Source organism: Ictidomys tridecemlineatus, unplaced genomic scaffold, assembly GCF_052094955.1.
Source record: "Ictidomys tridecemlineatus isolate mIctTri1 unplaced genomic scaffold, mIctTri1.hap1 Scaffold_82, whole genome shotgun sequence".
Classification (NCBI taxonomy): Eukaryota; Metazoa; Chordata; class Mammalia; order Rodentia; family Sciuridae; genus Ictidomys; species Ictidomys tridecemlineatus.
Genome location: NW_027526077.1, coordinates 415,235 through 431,903, shown reverse-complemented (window position 1 = coordinate 431,903; position 16,669 = coordinate 415,235). Strand labels below are relative to the sequence as shown.

Below are 16,669 nucleotides of genomic sequence, written 5' to 3'. Positions count from 1 at the left end.
TAAAAGGGGAACAAAAACAAAGAAAGGGTATTTTATTTTCCATTCTTTTTAGTAAATATTTGCATCAGTGAAGATAGAGCATGCACTAATTTCTAGGCATATGAAAAGTCCTTTCACAGGTTCCTCCCAAACATCATGATAAAAGTTTTTGCTTAGAAATATACAAAGTTATTTTTTTTAAAAATGAAGATTCTAAATTTACATCATTGAGCTCCCACAGATTCTACAGTTGAGGAAGGAATATTGTGCTAGGTGTAATACCACTCAGCAAGGATATATAGAGAATAAGAAATAAAGATTAGGGATTCCTTGACATGAGGAGTCTGGATATTTAGAATATTTAGCTTCAATCACAGAAAAAAAAAACAGTACTCAGAAAATTTATTCAAATATTTATATTTGAAATAGAAAGTTCTATGTTTTTAATCACAAGATCATTAAATCAAGTTTCAAATAAATTAGAAGATGGAAATAAAATAAAATTATATCTCTTTGTCCATTTATGTAGCCAATATTTACAAGGCAACTGTTATGTACTTGGAGCTATAAAAACAACTATGAGCAAGACAAAGTCACAACTATGTCCTCTTGAAACCTATGTAGTTTCAAACTAAAAACCCAGCTTCAAGACCATTACTATCTATACACAATGGAGTATTACTCTGCATTAAGGAACGACAAAATCATAGAATTTGGAGGGAAATGGATGGCATTAGAGCAGATTATGCTAAGTGAAGCTAGTCAATCGTTAAAAAACAAATACCAAATGACCCCTTTGATATAAGGGGAGTAAACAAGGACAGGGTAAGGACGAAGAGCTTGAGAAGAAGATTTACATTACACAGGGATGAGAAAAGGGGAGGGGAGGGGAGGGGAGGGGGGATAGTAGAGAATAGGACAGACAGCAGAATACATCAGACACTAGAAAGGCAATATGTCAATCAATGGAAGGGTAACTGATGTGAAACAGCAATCTGTATACGGGGTAAAGTTGGGAGTTCATAACCCACTTGAATCAAACTGTGAAAGATGATGTATTAAGAACTGTGTAATGTTTTGGACGACCAACAATAAAAAAAAAAAGACCATTACTATCAGGTTATGATTGTGAGCCAGTCTAGAAGTGAAATTTTTCTTGTACCCTTAGTCCTTAAATACTCTTGAGCTCAGTTCTTATGCAAATTTTCTTTCTATAGCCTGTGTTATTTTCAAGGTACACTGTAATTCCCCAGCTGGTTTGCCTAAATTAGAAAACGTAGTCTTCTCTCATAGAAAGGCACAAAATCTTAGAATCTTTACAATGAATATAGTATGTGGAATAGAAAGAAAGAGTTAGCATTTGTTACCCATCTAATGATCCCACTTCCAGGCACTTTGCATATGTTCCACACAGACATGTTCACAATATGCAAGCATTAACATTTTCACTGCAAACATTCACATCTTTCATAAGCAGATTGAATCAACTAAGTTGTTTTATAGAAAAGTATAGTCTTTATCTTAACATTGAAGAAAGTCCAATAGAACAACCAATGAATCTTTAAAATTAATTCAGTGTGGATTAATTAACTGTGTAAAACCACTATTTCTACACTTATAGTTAGATAGACAGCATTTTTATGCAGATTTTGTGAGGGTCTTAATAAATTATTAAATAATAAATCATGAGATTTAATACAACTTCCCAAAAGTAGTAGCCTTTATCTTTAAAAAGTAAGCATATCAACCAATATGGAAAGAAAATTAACATTCACATTATCATCAAGTATTGTTTAAATATAAAAAACAAATTTCATCAAAATATCAACCAGATGCTGTGCAAGGCTTATCAGAGCATTTTATTGTCAACATCATAGTATATCGTGTTTGTTATATATATATTCATCCATATAATTTGACCAAATTAGCATAAATACAAACTTAAATTTTAGAATCAGCTTTTAACATTCAATGAATTTGTCTCATATATACATCTACCTATGAAACATTGAAAGTATCTTTATACATATGTATGTATAATATTTACTATAGTATTTTTAGTATACTTGTAGTTCTTAAAATATCAATGATTCTACCCTTAAAATTTTGAAAATTAGAAACCTAAAACATGCAAATTAGGTGCTAAAATTTATCTAATAAGGTGCCATTTAAATGCACATATTTTAATGCATTAAAATTGTGATTAAAAAACTCTGTGAATGAGGATGACAAGAAATTTTTATATTGCCACATTAAGAATATTTCATTTTGTGTTTTTTTTCTGTTGGTAGGAAATCTAATTTCTAATCTCATTCCAATTTTAGGCTACAAAATTGTCATCTTCAAGCAATCTGGAATAACTAAACAAATAAAACCACCTAATAATTAAAAAGTATAATGTTGATATGTGTTTAGATGAAAATATACTGGCAATTCTCATAATGCAGTAAAAATCAAACATACTTGTGTAACATTTGGTAAATGGCTTTAATCTGTTTACTTAGAAATCTTGCCACTTAACTTGCTCTTAATCCAATAATACAATAAAGAATAAAAACAATGTAATAGAAATAAGAGAGACATCACAAATTGTGTGTTTATGGATGGTTACTTGTTGTTCATTAACCAGATTTTAGGAGAGTGAAGTAGATGAGCACTTAACTATGCATACACAAATAGAAATATTATGCAACTTTAAATATTAGAAATTATTTTTTAAATACAGTAATTTTAAATGCATTTAACCTCCAACAAACATGATTAGATTTTGCTGTTCAATCATTTGAACTAATACATTAAAAATTATTTCACACAACAAAAAAATCTTATTTAAAAATAGATTTTAAAATAATTCCTGGCTTTTTTTAATTGCTCTTTTTTAAAACTTCAAGTATGCTTGAGAAACTGACTGTGGATCATGTACACAATGTAGGGTCAATGCTGTATTGAATTTCTAGACCATTTTCAGACTACCTTCTGGCAATGAAAGCATTTTGACCACTGAAACTCCCTATGGGTATATCTAACTATCCTGGTACAATGCACCATTCCCCATTATCTATTCTACAACAAACTGCTGTAGATTATTCATTGATTGAGTGTTTAAATATATTCTTTAGGAGCAAATAGAGGACTAATCTGTAAGCAGTCACATAAAATAAAAAGATCAGCAGAATCTTTACTTCAAAGATGCTTTGAGCTACAGCACTTAATTATGTGCATTATTTGATTATATTGTGTCATATCCAATAAAAATATGTAGAAATTCTATTTCTTTATATCAATTGATTCTTGTCAGCACTTCATTTTACCATGTAAGGAAATTAAGATAGCACCTGGCAAACCAACCCTACCCAGTTAAAGCACCCCCATTCGTTTTGGGGGGCATGAATCAATCACAATACTCACCAGAATGTTTATTTAACCAACAAAGATGCCAACAGTGATTCTATATTTTCTAATACACATAAAACTATCAGGAAATACCTGTATGTGCATGAATCTGCATTCATCTTAACTACATGGTATTTCAAGAATAAGATTAAGGGCCTCTTGCACAGTATTCTTAAACAATGCAGAACCTAAGCGAGCATGTGGTGGCATGTGTGAGAGAGCAGACAGCTCTGCATCCCTTCACAAGGTCCTTTTGTCAGTGTGTATTTAGGACAGCTTTCTGACATGAAATCCCCTCAGCTGCAGTGTTGATTTCAGGGGGTTCTGAGAAAGAGAGAGCAAGAGGCAGAATACTTTAGCTCCTTAAAATGCTTTTTCTACTTTTCTGAAAACTAAAATGTGTTTCTGATTCTCAAATAGTGACTTTGTGAGCATATATCTGCTGTACCAAACAGATTTCTTTTTATTTGAATCAGGTTAGTAGGCTTTGAATATTGTAACACATAAGCATTTAGAAATGTTTCAGAGGAGAATAAAATCTTTAAAATATCTGTGCTTTCAAAAAATAATATAGAAACATGTATACCACAACACCTGCATTTTAAAGGAAGTAAGAAGAAAGTGCCGTGAAAATATTTTAAAAATCATATATTATTCACATTTTTAAATTTTATTTTTTTGTAAAGCATACTTTTAGTTGGTTAGGTTCTATGTAGGTTCTCAATGAAGCCCCCTTTTGTGTAACAAGGAACAAAAGAGGACAGAATGAGACAGTGTTAATATCAATAAACATTAAAAGCCACAATTTTGTCTAAATTCTTTTTCTAGAATGCAACCAAAGCACTTTTTGAATGTTGATTCTTTTTATTTACTTCATTATTTTTAATATAATAGTAGCATAGGAGGCATGTGAAGAAAGCTATTCATTTGTTGCTTTTCTAATACAAAGTTCAGAAAAATGTAGAGATCATTCTAACTAATGAAATGCTTTGTTATTTTTAGAGATTACTAAATATGGAGGTAATTTATTGCTACTGAAAGTTTTCAGTAATATTGTTATTCAAGTGAAAAATAATCAGGTAATAGAAAACAATTTTAAAATGCAAGCACACAACAGAAATAAATAAATAAACAAATAACACCATGGTTGATGCCACATTGCAACTCACCTCTCTGATAGTTTATAGAGTTCTTTAAGTGTAGCAATCTAGTATAGGTAGGCACACTTTGATTGTCTGTTCAGTCCCACAAATGGATGGCAGGACCGTGTTGTAGTACTCATGGGTACTTTCATCAAAGAAGACTCATCAAAATGACTAAAACAAGGACAGAGGCACAACATGGAAAGTACAGTGTATTGCTCCTGTAGGAAGGGTAGATGAGAGGTAGCATAAAAACTGCACTGCATGGAAAAAAAATATTGCAAGGTGGAGGACCTAAACATACAATGACTAATGCAATAATAATATACATTAGAATTCTAGACAATGTGCTCAGTGTTTTATTTGAATGATTTCATTTAATTTCCAAGACAACTTCAAAAGTAGTGGTGATGATGAAAATAGTAATGCTTAGTGGTGTGGGTAGTCCCCTCTAGGGGAAAAAAACCCAAAACACTCCTCAACTAAACTATGAAGCTACTCAGAATGGGCTAGAATTCAAATCTATAAAGTGTGACAGCAGAGCTATCATCTCAACCTGGTTCCTGGTACCTTGTGTATTGTGTGGCTCTGAATTAGAAGGAGGTAAATTATTTATACTTACAAAGGATATTGGCATGGGAAAAAATTAAACACTTGATACTCCAACTGAGAAACAAATATTCATGACAGTGAGAAATTCATTTGGGGGATTTCTGCTATGAGCTTTTAGGTCATTATTGTGATTGTGCTCCTCCAAAAGGTTGGACTTTCTTTAGTCCATCACTAAAATCCTTTTTAATAATGTATTAAAAAATCCCTCTAATTTGTGACCCGAGGAATATGCAGTTAGTGACATTCTAAGCAGTACCCCAATTATGAGCATTCCTAAAGGTCCCAGGAGGTCTAAGTGTGAGATCCAAGACTGGCACAAGGTAACACACTCTACAAGAGGTAAACATGGAGGTTTGGCTGAGGGAATGTTCAGTGAATGTTACAATAACCCTACATTTCAAAAACTACTCTGTGCCCCATTAGTATTATGAGTAACACTGTGAATCACCCACCTATTCCCAAATTAATATAGGACAGAAAATTGTAAGACATATATGGACAAGAGTCAATACAACCAGAAGTAGACACAGCAAGGCACAGCACAGCAGGGTCTCCACCACATTGATAGTTATGTCTCTATATAGTTCATGTGCTTTGAAATTCTATCTACTTTACATATTTAAAAATATTCAATCGCAGGGGTCCATAGGCTTTACTAGACCACCAAATGGAACCAAGGCACCACAAAGCATGAGAACTCCTGGCAATGGAACAGCTTTAAATCAGTAAAGCCAGCTTGGAATGCCAAGCTGTAACGTTTGCCAATGACAATCATTCCCCCTCAGGGTAATTAGGATCCAGGGAACAGTGTGATCTGCCGACCAGAATACAACCACCACGAGTAGAGTTATCCTTGTTGGTATTCAAAAGACAGAGACCACATGAATTAATTGATGCTGAACACACTGAAACAGAGTGAAATAAAAGTCTACTCATATAAATCAGGACTTTCCTAATATAGGTGAAACAAGTAATTATTCCAAATTAAAGCACCCTAATTATTTTAGTCTTGTTTTATTAGTTCTTCCAAATGTTTCAAAATAATTACCTATTCCTTCAATATATGGAAATTAAAAAGAACATCAAGGATTGGATGGCTGCGGCACTCTCTTCTTTCTGAGAGAGTGAGGCATGCCAACACTCACATATGAACAGAAATAGAAGAAAACCGAGCTAATCTGTCATCATTCCCATCCAGACTGGGGCAAAATAATATAACATGGCTAAATCACAATGGAAAGGATTCCAAAGGTAATTTACATGTTCTGGGGAATGCATTTCAACACTGGAGTGCCTGTGAATTTGTCTGACATTCTCAGATTTAACGTCATAATAAATTTACACACACATACACACATACACAGCCACACAGAGGCAAGTACCCCTTTTTAAAAGAAATTTAAAAAACAATACTTTCCCTCCCTCTGTGTTATGTTTTAGATATTAGGTGTCTCCCAAAGGCTCATGTGTGAAACAATGCAAGAAATTTAGAGTGAAATGATTGGGTTATGAGAGTCTTCAACTAATCTACTGCAACAATCCACTGACAGGGATTATCCATGGTCAGGTAAGGTGTGGTTGGAGGAGGTGGGTACCTGGGGATGTGCCTTTGGGGTTTATATTTTATCCCTGGTGAGGAGAGCTTGCTCTCTCTCCGCTTCCTGGTGGCCATGGCTTTCCTAAACCACACACTTCTGCCATGGTGTTGTGCCTCATCTCAGACACCAAAGAATGGAGTCAGCTGTCTATGGACTGAGACCTCTGAAACTGTGAGCCCCCAGATACACTTTTCCTCCTCTAATTGTTCTTGTCAGGTCTTTTGGTTTCAGCAGTAAAAAAGCTGACTAAAACACTCCATGACTCTTTCCTCAGTAATTTTGACTTTTGATTTAAAATTAAAGTAAGCAATTTCATATAAAATCTGAGTTTCCCAATAGTAACTTTAGATTAGCAATGAAGTTAGAAACACAAATAACAAATACAAACACAAATTAATCAAATTATAAGCATTTAATATATAAAGTATTACATTTTATATTTGTTTGAAATGGAGATATCACGAGAAAGTGCATTCCAATTCATAACATAGTGTGTTTCTATAAATTGGAAATAAATCAGAAATACCCAGGCCCATGATGAAAGTTTGAAAGGGGCAAGTGTGATTACCTCCCACTATTCCACCAGCAAGTCCTGTGTCTTTCAGGGTTTGTGGACACCTGACCAGTAATTTATGTATTTATTTTTAATTTTTTATTAGTTATTGGTGGACTTTTAAAAATTTTTTTATATGTGATGCTGAGAATCAAACCCAGTGCCTTACACATGCTAGGCAAGCACTTTACCACTGAGCCACAACCCCATCCCCATGACCAGTAATTTATAATAGTAGACTACTGTTCTAAGTTTTATTGTTTTAGGAGTTAGATTTGCACTGAGAAGTAAAGTGAATATTAAAAATCCAATAAGTAATTATTTTTCAGTGATATTGATTTTATTCACATTTCATGAATGTGTTCTATGCTTTGTTAACAAAAATGTATAGTTTTAAATCTAAAAGTGAATTATGCAGTTTTGAAATATTGATTAAAAAATTATCTTTCCCACAAGCTTGTTACAAGGCTCAGTTAGAGGGGATGGGCAATATTTTGTATAACATTGAGGTTTACTTGATGTTTTGCTTCCCCTCTTTTTTTAAAGAACAATGATTATTCTTCCCACCAAACTGGGAACAAGAATCATAGAACAACAACAACAAAAACAACAACGTCAAAACCCAGTCAAACAAACAAAACTAAAAAGTAAAAACATCCCAGATTGTCTTGAAGTTGTAACAGGAAGGTTACTGTCTCACGTTTTCAAAATCTTTGGATTCCATATTGATGTTACCATGCTAAAAAAACTAAAAGGGGCACAAAGAGAAGAACAAAGATTTACCTATTAGGATCCTCATAGGTCTTGAATCTTTCTTTCTACCTATTTTAATTGGTTTACTGACTTATTATTGAAAGGATCTAACGAATGTTCTGAAAAAGCATGAGTTAAACATGAAATATTAAGGTGACAGTGTTATGTTATCATAGTTTATATATCATAAAGTATGTGCAAATTATCAAAAATTTTTAATAATTTGATCATTTTCTTAAAAATAGATAATCTCAGCCAATTATTAAGAAATGAAAAAAGTGCAATTAACAATGTGCCACTAATATGTTCAATACTAGTATAGATTTTATGGTACAATTAGTAATTCAATGACTTTAATGAAAGTTTTCTAGACAAAAAATCAATTTACTTCAAAACAATTTTAAGCTGCTACCACAAAGTATGATTTGATCCTTTGGCTATAATAAAACCAGAGAACATTCAATTGAAAAATATTTTTAGTTTTATTAACAAGTCATGTATAGTTTCTTTTAATTAATAGCTAAAGATTTTGTCACGCTTCTTAATATTAAAAAAGTAGTATAACTGGAATTCAGTTTGCAAAAAGGTCATTCTGAAACCTGATTTCTTCTTCATATTTGGTGTTTGAGAATTCTAGGGCTGTCATATTTTAAAAAGGAGCAGATATATGTTTGAAGTATTCATATTTGAAGAAAATACAGTAATATGTGAAACTACAAAAGAACACTCCAAATCATTTTTTCCTAAGGTTTAATTACAAATTTTAAATGACGATTGTAATGCCAATCCAAGTTTTTGCTTATTTGCAATGCACGAAATATTTCTTATAACTTGCAGGTGAAATATTCCTTTCACCACAGTGTTTTTTACCCTTATTTATTCTCTCTTTTTAATATTTTTCCCCCTTGAGTCTTTTTTCTTCAACAGTTTAACACGTCACTTCTGGTTCAGCTATAGAGCAATCCTAGAACAATAATGTTTCAATTTGCAAGGAAATTCACCCTTCTTGAGTTGGTACAACTCCACTAGCTGGATTATATTCATAAATCTAGTGTGGCCATCATCTAGCATGTGGAACATTTCACCATCATCTTCCACCTGCAATAGGAAAATCAACAAGCTGGTAAAGAGGGTAAAGAATCCAGAAGGATGATGGTTGTTCCACTGCAAGCTATGTCTTCATGCCAAAATTGACAAGTTTATTAAACTAAGTACAGTGCAGAGAACAGCATGGCATGCCCACTTTTTTAATTTCACTTACATTTAAAAGAAGTATCATATGATCCTTGGATAAGAAACATGCCTCCACTTTCTCTGCATCTAATTCTCCCAGAGTTCTGTTTAGTTAGGATAGTTTAACAATTTTGAGTCAATGAACAGAGAGAAATCTGTACTATTCAGTGCAAAAGTAGACAGGAGATTTTAATGCTTCCATGTACAGAAATTAATTTCTATTTCTAAACATTGTCTACTTAATGCCTCAGTATATTAAAAATGAGTAGTCATATATTTTTTTTCAGCAAATTCATTCTGAAGCAATAAAATATTATGCTAATGGAATGTCAGTTGACTTTTTTGTTTGGTGGTGAAGTCTTCTAGCATTAAAAGCTCATACTTGCTGGGGACACTGATCAAATAATCAAAGAAGCAGGGTTGGTACTCTATATGGCCTCTGGATGATTTAAAAAAGAGGCAATTCAAAGGAAAGCATTAGTAATTTAAATAAGACCTTCCTGAAAGTAGATTCAATCTGTTTTACTCTGCCTGATTCCAATGTGCACGTCACATATGTATGTACCTATGTGCACATGCTGACACACAACAGCAGAAGCAAAAAAACAAAAACAAAAACAAAAACCCAAAGCAAGTTTTGTCAGCCAAAATCAGAGTCACAGATATTTTAAACATTTTCCCAGGATTATTTAAAGTCCACCAATTTCACAGTTCCTGTGTTTCTATACAAATGAACTACTAACAATAATAGCAAAAAATGTCTTTGAGAGAAGAGAAAAGGTTTTAAAATAATGTTTTTTAAAGGAGTGGTTAGAACTCAGAAAAAAAGAATCTTTTTTTTTTTTTGAGAGAGAGAGAGAGAGAGAGAGAGAGAGAGAGAATTTTTAATATTTATTTTTTAGTTCTCGGGACACAACATCTTTGTTGGTATGTGGTGCTGAGGATCAAACTGGGCCGCACGCATGCCAGGCGAGCGCACTACCACTTGAGCCATATCCTCAGCCCCAAGAAAAAAAGAATCTTTAGTGGCCTTTTAACAATAGGTGTCATGGGGTCTATACAATATTGCTTAATCTTATTTCGTGGAAAAAAAGATAAATTTAATTTTTACAATTCCTGTATTTCTTATATTAATTCAGACTCATAAAACCATTTCTGCCAAAGTTAACTCTGGTCAAAGCACAAGCACCTAACATTATATTTAATAAAAGGAACAATAGAAAAACAAAGTTTCCAAAAGCTTATGCATTAAGATCATATCTAAAATACGAATGTGAAATCACAAATTACTTAGTGGTATAATTTGAAAGTCTTTTATTTTTTGTCCATGACTCATTGACAGGACGAAAGTTTTGGGGTTACCCTGACTACCCCTTACCAAGAAAACTATAAAAAGAGAGAGGAAGAATTTCAATATGTTTCTACATTTACTCACAGATTTCATAGAAATGTAGCATGTAACAAACCCAGGATGTGTACTCATAAAAGCTGTAGCTGGGATCTCCTTAACTGTGTATTCAGTGGGTATGATTATTCAACGTGGTGAATGATATGTTACAACATAATCTCATACTACAAAACTGTCATCAGTGCTAATGTAATTTTAATATGATAAATACTCGGTCTATTTGTGACATTGTTTGCTTACAATACCCAGCAAAACATTTCGTTGGCATCAACAATTCATGTTGTCCTTTTTCCACTGGGAAATTGGGTATTCCCATGTACCTACCAGAAAGAATAAGGGATGAGAACAAATAACGGATGAGTGTGTGTGTGTGTGTGTGTGTGTGTGTGTGTGTGTAAGACATAATGACTTAGAGTAAAATCATTTTTACCCTCTTTTCTACACTTGGTCTGCTTTCTTCTTTTGATTCTGGCTTCTACTGTTATACAACAGAAAATAAGAAATGCTATATCCTTAAAATCCATCTTTAAAATTGTTTATTAAATGTTTAAGTAAAAATGTTTCAAGTTAAAAAAAAATGTACCCAACGTGCACTTTAACCTTGAAGAATGCAGTGGGAAAACCTCTATTAATGTCAGGTTACAAAAAGAAGACGTGGTCTAATGGTCTCAGAGAAAAAGGCTGTCGGGTATGGATTCTTATTTACTGTCAATTCAGTGAAAAGCCAGTTTTGTATTAATTACTGGCAAAACACTGTGTAAGTGGTCCCCACTGGTGACTTCAATACTAATCTCACTGTGCCAGGGCAAAGAGGCAGCCAAATCTGAGGCATCACAGATGTCTGATGAAATTATCCATTTTATTTGTGAGACTCTGACATTACATCATTGGGAGACAGGACAAAGGGTATTTCACGGAAAAATTAAGCAGTAAGTCTTCCTCCTCTCAAGCAGATCACCACTACCACCTGATGGACCACCTGACACCTTCACAAATTTCCAAAGGAATACCAAAATAATAGAAACAGGCATGATTACTCTGTACAACTATTTTCTCCGGGTTACAAATTCATAAATAAAGGGAATTATAATCTTCTAAAACATTTAAATCATTATTTCTTTTTTTTTCTTTTCCTGACATCACTAGATTGTAACTCTGATCACTGTTCAAATTTATATCCAAAAATTGACCATGCTCCAAGCAGAGAAGTATATTAAAATCCTTTCTTATTTAGACTCTGATGAAATGTTGACTTGTTATTAATAATCTTCCATGTGAAGATTCATTTTTACCCAAATGTCAGTATTAAATCTCCTCAAACCCTTGTCACCTTCTTAAGTCAACCTTTGAAGATAAAATATTCTTTCTCCAGTTGTTTAAACTGACAATGGTTTCATTTCTCATCCAATCCCCAATAAAATGTTCTCATTGTACTGCATTTGGAAAGGAACTTAGCAGTGTTAAAGTACCTGAAACTGAGTAATGTGAGAAGAAAATCCTTCAGATTATAAATCTCTCATAAAATATTTTATGCTTCTTTTGTTTACTCCATGGTATCCCATTAAAAGATAACACAAAAAAATCATCAAAAAGTACTCTTTTAATAGATTCATATTTTTAAGCTGTAAATGTTTAGAGAAAAAGCAATAGGGATGTAAACAGAAATAAAAGCAAACATTGAAAACATCAGAAAAAATTCTACTTAATATACCCTGAATTATACCTAAAAAGAATTACAATGTATAGGATAACATCATAATGTAAATCATATTTTAGAATCATATTAATTACTTGTTCAAATTGAAACATTGATACCCAAAAACAAGGTTAGTTTTTTCCTCTCATGAATTAATATCTAAAATGCTAGAATTGGCACAGAATGGATAACATTAGTGCTCCTAGTCAAGAACAAAGAATACTATTCTCTTCTCTGTTAATTTATACACAAATACTAAACACACTCTGTGTACTGGGTATTATACAGATATTGCTAGAATTCAGTGATAGCCACTCTTACAGAACAAAGTCATTTCTGTGTTATGATAAGCAAAATTAAAAACACTTGGTGTCCACTGAATATATGATTATTATTTACTGGCAAAATCCAAACCAAATCCAATATTAGGCAATATAATTACATGGCAACTAGCCATTCTTTCTCTGTCACTCTATTTTAAGGATCTTGATAAACCTGCAGCTCATAATGACTGAACAAGAGGACAAAGAATTCCTCCAGGTATCGTTCTCTCATCTGCTTCATACAGAGCCAAAGGCCACCCCAGATGTAAGAGTCAGGAGATATGCAACTACCCCCTTCTTTTACACTGCAGGACACCAGAGATCCAACCAAGATCACACACCTTATGGTAAAAATAGCAACCAATATGTCCCATCTAGGGTTATTTCTAGTGCCACATAGTGGGAGGTAAAGGAAAGAAATTGCACCTTAGCATGTCTATCCCAGGGTCAAAAATAAAGACTTAAAAGAACTGAGCAGACATTTTCTCTGGATCTCCTCACTCCAGCCAGAAACATATTAACAGACAGTCCTTTAAATGAATTCCTCCTTTACCCTAAAATGAACCAAATCTATCTGGCTTCCTAAAATATCTGCTGATGATTCTCATTTCAAAAATTGATATGAGTGGCTGTCACATGATATTATGGCTAGGTGCTCCCTTTGGTATGAGAACTGTTGTTTTGTTTCTCTTCTCAAAATATGGACAAGTTTAAAAGAGAATACTGTTACTTGAGAAAGGTAACTAAATTATTCTAACTTTTCTATGTAACTCACTGAAAATAGTTCCTGAGTAGAAAGCAGCAGAGACAGATGAGGTGCACCAGCACCATTCAAGTCACTGATCCCTCTGTAATCATCTAGAAAAGTGGGTCTCTCCATACACACAAAAGTAAACACAAATACCTCCCCAAACATCTAGGTCTCCTTCACAGACATTAAGAATAGCATAGATATAGTTCTCAGGTGCTACTTTCTATGATCACAACTCCTGTGTAGAACAAGCCCTTACCACGAGGCATTGGAACTTCTTTCCCCTATCACACCTGATTCCAGTCAGATTCACTTAAGGAGCAGTTCCTTTTACAGATGGGGTTGAATAAGCAAAAACCGGCTAAGCAAACTCAGATATGCCATGATCAACGGCAGAATGACTTTCAGTGGGAAAAAGTAAGAATAATATCACACTTGTATGCTAACAAAAGTAATGAAAATAGAAAGGATTTTATTTATAACAATTTTTTTCCTATGATTAAAAGGACACTAAATAATAATTGCTTCCAAACATTTGGCTGCTATTAACACATCCATGCTAATAACTCAAGATTCTAAAAGAAAATTTGGAGGAATTTAGGAAAGGATTAAGATAATAAAATTCATTATTTTTTTATATACAGATGGGTTGAAAGATAAGAGTAAGCTGACAAACTGCAGAAAATATTCACCTTAAAGTGATTTCTATTATAAAAATTCATTACATTCTTTAGTTTCTTATTTGGGGCTTAAAAGTAATATGATACAAAGATGAAAAGTTATTCTTCCAGAATTTAAAGCAACATAACTACAAAATAGGGGCTCTTTTTCTATATCATCTATTGGGCTTCATAATCAACATTATTTCATGCCACATTCCTGGAACTGAGCATTTCATCTGGCACATTACGTGTGGGTAAATGCACCTCCCTTGGTCACAGTCAGGAAGAACACATTTTTAGCCTAAGTGGAAACACAGTTTTCAGAAATGTGCATTAACTGATCTGTAATACAGGCACATACATCTGAATTTCTAATATACTCAATATTAAGGAGTGCACCAAGAATTGCAGAACATAAACTTTAAGTTCAGAAATAAATTTCTGTGTTAATGCACAGGAAATTAAAATTAAGTGCTAAAGAAGGTAAAAGATGTGCCTGTGTGTGTCTGTAAATAAATATCCAAGTTACATTTGGTAAAACTCTGAGCAGCACTGCATTGTTAATGTAATACACGACCTATATTTTGACTTGTAGTTTTTGCATTTCCTGGAAAGCAGTCTGCTTTTTAAGGACCTGGAACTTAAAAAAAAAATTACTGCTAGAAAGCCAGAAAGTAAAAACATACACATGGGTATATTACAGTTTTTAAAATTTGAAATCATTGGCGTCTCTATAATAGGCTACAACAATCTCAGAATCAGTATTAAAATAAATAAGCAAACCCACAATCAAAGAAAATTAATTAAAAAACACAATGCCAATGAAATTATCTTATTAAGAATCTAATCCTCAAATGATGTAATGACATAGAATATACATTCCTTCAAATATTTAAAATATTTTACTAACATATAAAATTATGTATTATAATTGAATATTTCATATATGTCCTATGATTTTTATCATAGACCATACACATATGCTATCCAAGTATAAAAAATTCAATATAACATCATACATACAAAGTATAACTTTACTTAACAAAAGGAAATGGTAAATATATTGTAGTATATAATTGTAATGTAATAGCAAAATAAAATAGTATAAATATAAAATAAAATGTAGGTTCCAAAAATCGATCCTTACTATGGGTAATATACTCTGAGAACTGCAGCCACTTCTGCCTTGATATGGAGGCATATAATTCTGGTACAGCTGCATGCCATACTGCAAAATAAATAAACAAAAACACAATGTTACAATTTATACTTTACTACACTGGTAATTCAATTAAAATATTCTTTCATTAATCATTTGTTATCAGTATAAAAAATAATTTTGTGATTTTCCTTCAAACAGACAAGCAACCAAAATTTTGACAGAAAATCTTTTAATGACCTTAAACAATACATTTATTTTTTTATTATTTATTTATTTATTTATTTATTTTTATTGTTGGTTGTTCAAAACATTACATAGTTCTTGATATATCATATTTCACACTTTGATTCAAGTGGGTTATGAACTCCCATTTTTACCCCGTATACAGATTGCAGAATCACATCAGTTACACTTCCATTGATTTACATATTGCCATACTTGTGTCTGTTGTATTCTGCTGCCTTTCCTATCCTCTACTCTCCCCCTCCCCTCCCCTTCCCTTTTCTCTCTCTACCCCCTCTACTGTAATTCATTTCTCCCCCTTGTATTATTTTTCCCTTTCCCCTCACTTCCTCTTGTATGTAATGTTTTTTACTTTGTTTGTTTTACTGAGGCTCCCAAATTAAGGTCTTGCTCACTAGTATTACTTTATACTGGTATTACTTTATACTGATACTTACATTTCTACTTACATATTTACATAGTTTAAAGCAAAATCATTTGGACTGGTACCTTGTCTCATGAAAAGAAAGCTCACCTTGGAAAGGTGTCATGCTGTACATTCCAAAGATTTAAAAAACCTCACATATGTCCTAAGCAACACTGTAAAATTCACTGTCATTCTGATGATTGATGAATTAATTTGTCTCTTTGGTAAAACTATAAATTGGGCCCTATCTGGAAAATTCTTGGCTCTATATCATTATTGGTTAAATATTCTTATAACCAAAAATAATTATTCTCATAATACTTTTGGGCTTCACATTCAGAAAAACAAAACACTGAGGAGTCCAGCTGATTTCAGAGTTTCAAAATACAATGTAGCAGATTAAAAATGTGGGGTCTTCACTTGTAGGAAGAAGAATATGACAGACTGAGCCAGCTGGCCATAATGGGAAAGTAGGAGGTCTGGATTCTAATGGGATTATTAGTTTGAGAAAAATTAAGACTGCTAACTGTCATGAGCAAACTTGTCCTGAAGGAATCCTCATCTGAATCTGGAAAGTACTTCTTTAGATTTAAGCTATTTTGTTGAGGGGGGAGCAATTATATTGGCAGCTTTTAAATTTTTATGATTTTAAATTATTTATATTTATACATATTTATTTACATTTTGGCTACACTCCACAATTCTTTCCATTTCATGAAGATATAATGAACTTCATGTTAGGTCTCAGCAGCCCT

At 32.8% G+C, this 16,669-nt stretch overlaps 1 pseudogene; it reads right to left on the bottom strand.

Moving 5' to 3' along the window:
• The window catches only part of LOC144374686 (growth factor receptor-bound protein 14-like), a 92,110-nt pseudogene that overhangs the window by 36,106 nt on the left and 39,335 nt on the right, over positions 1-16,669 (bottom strand).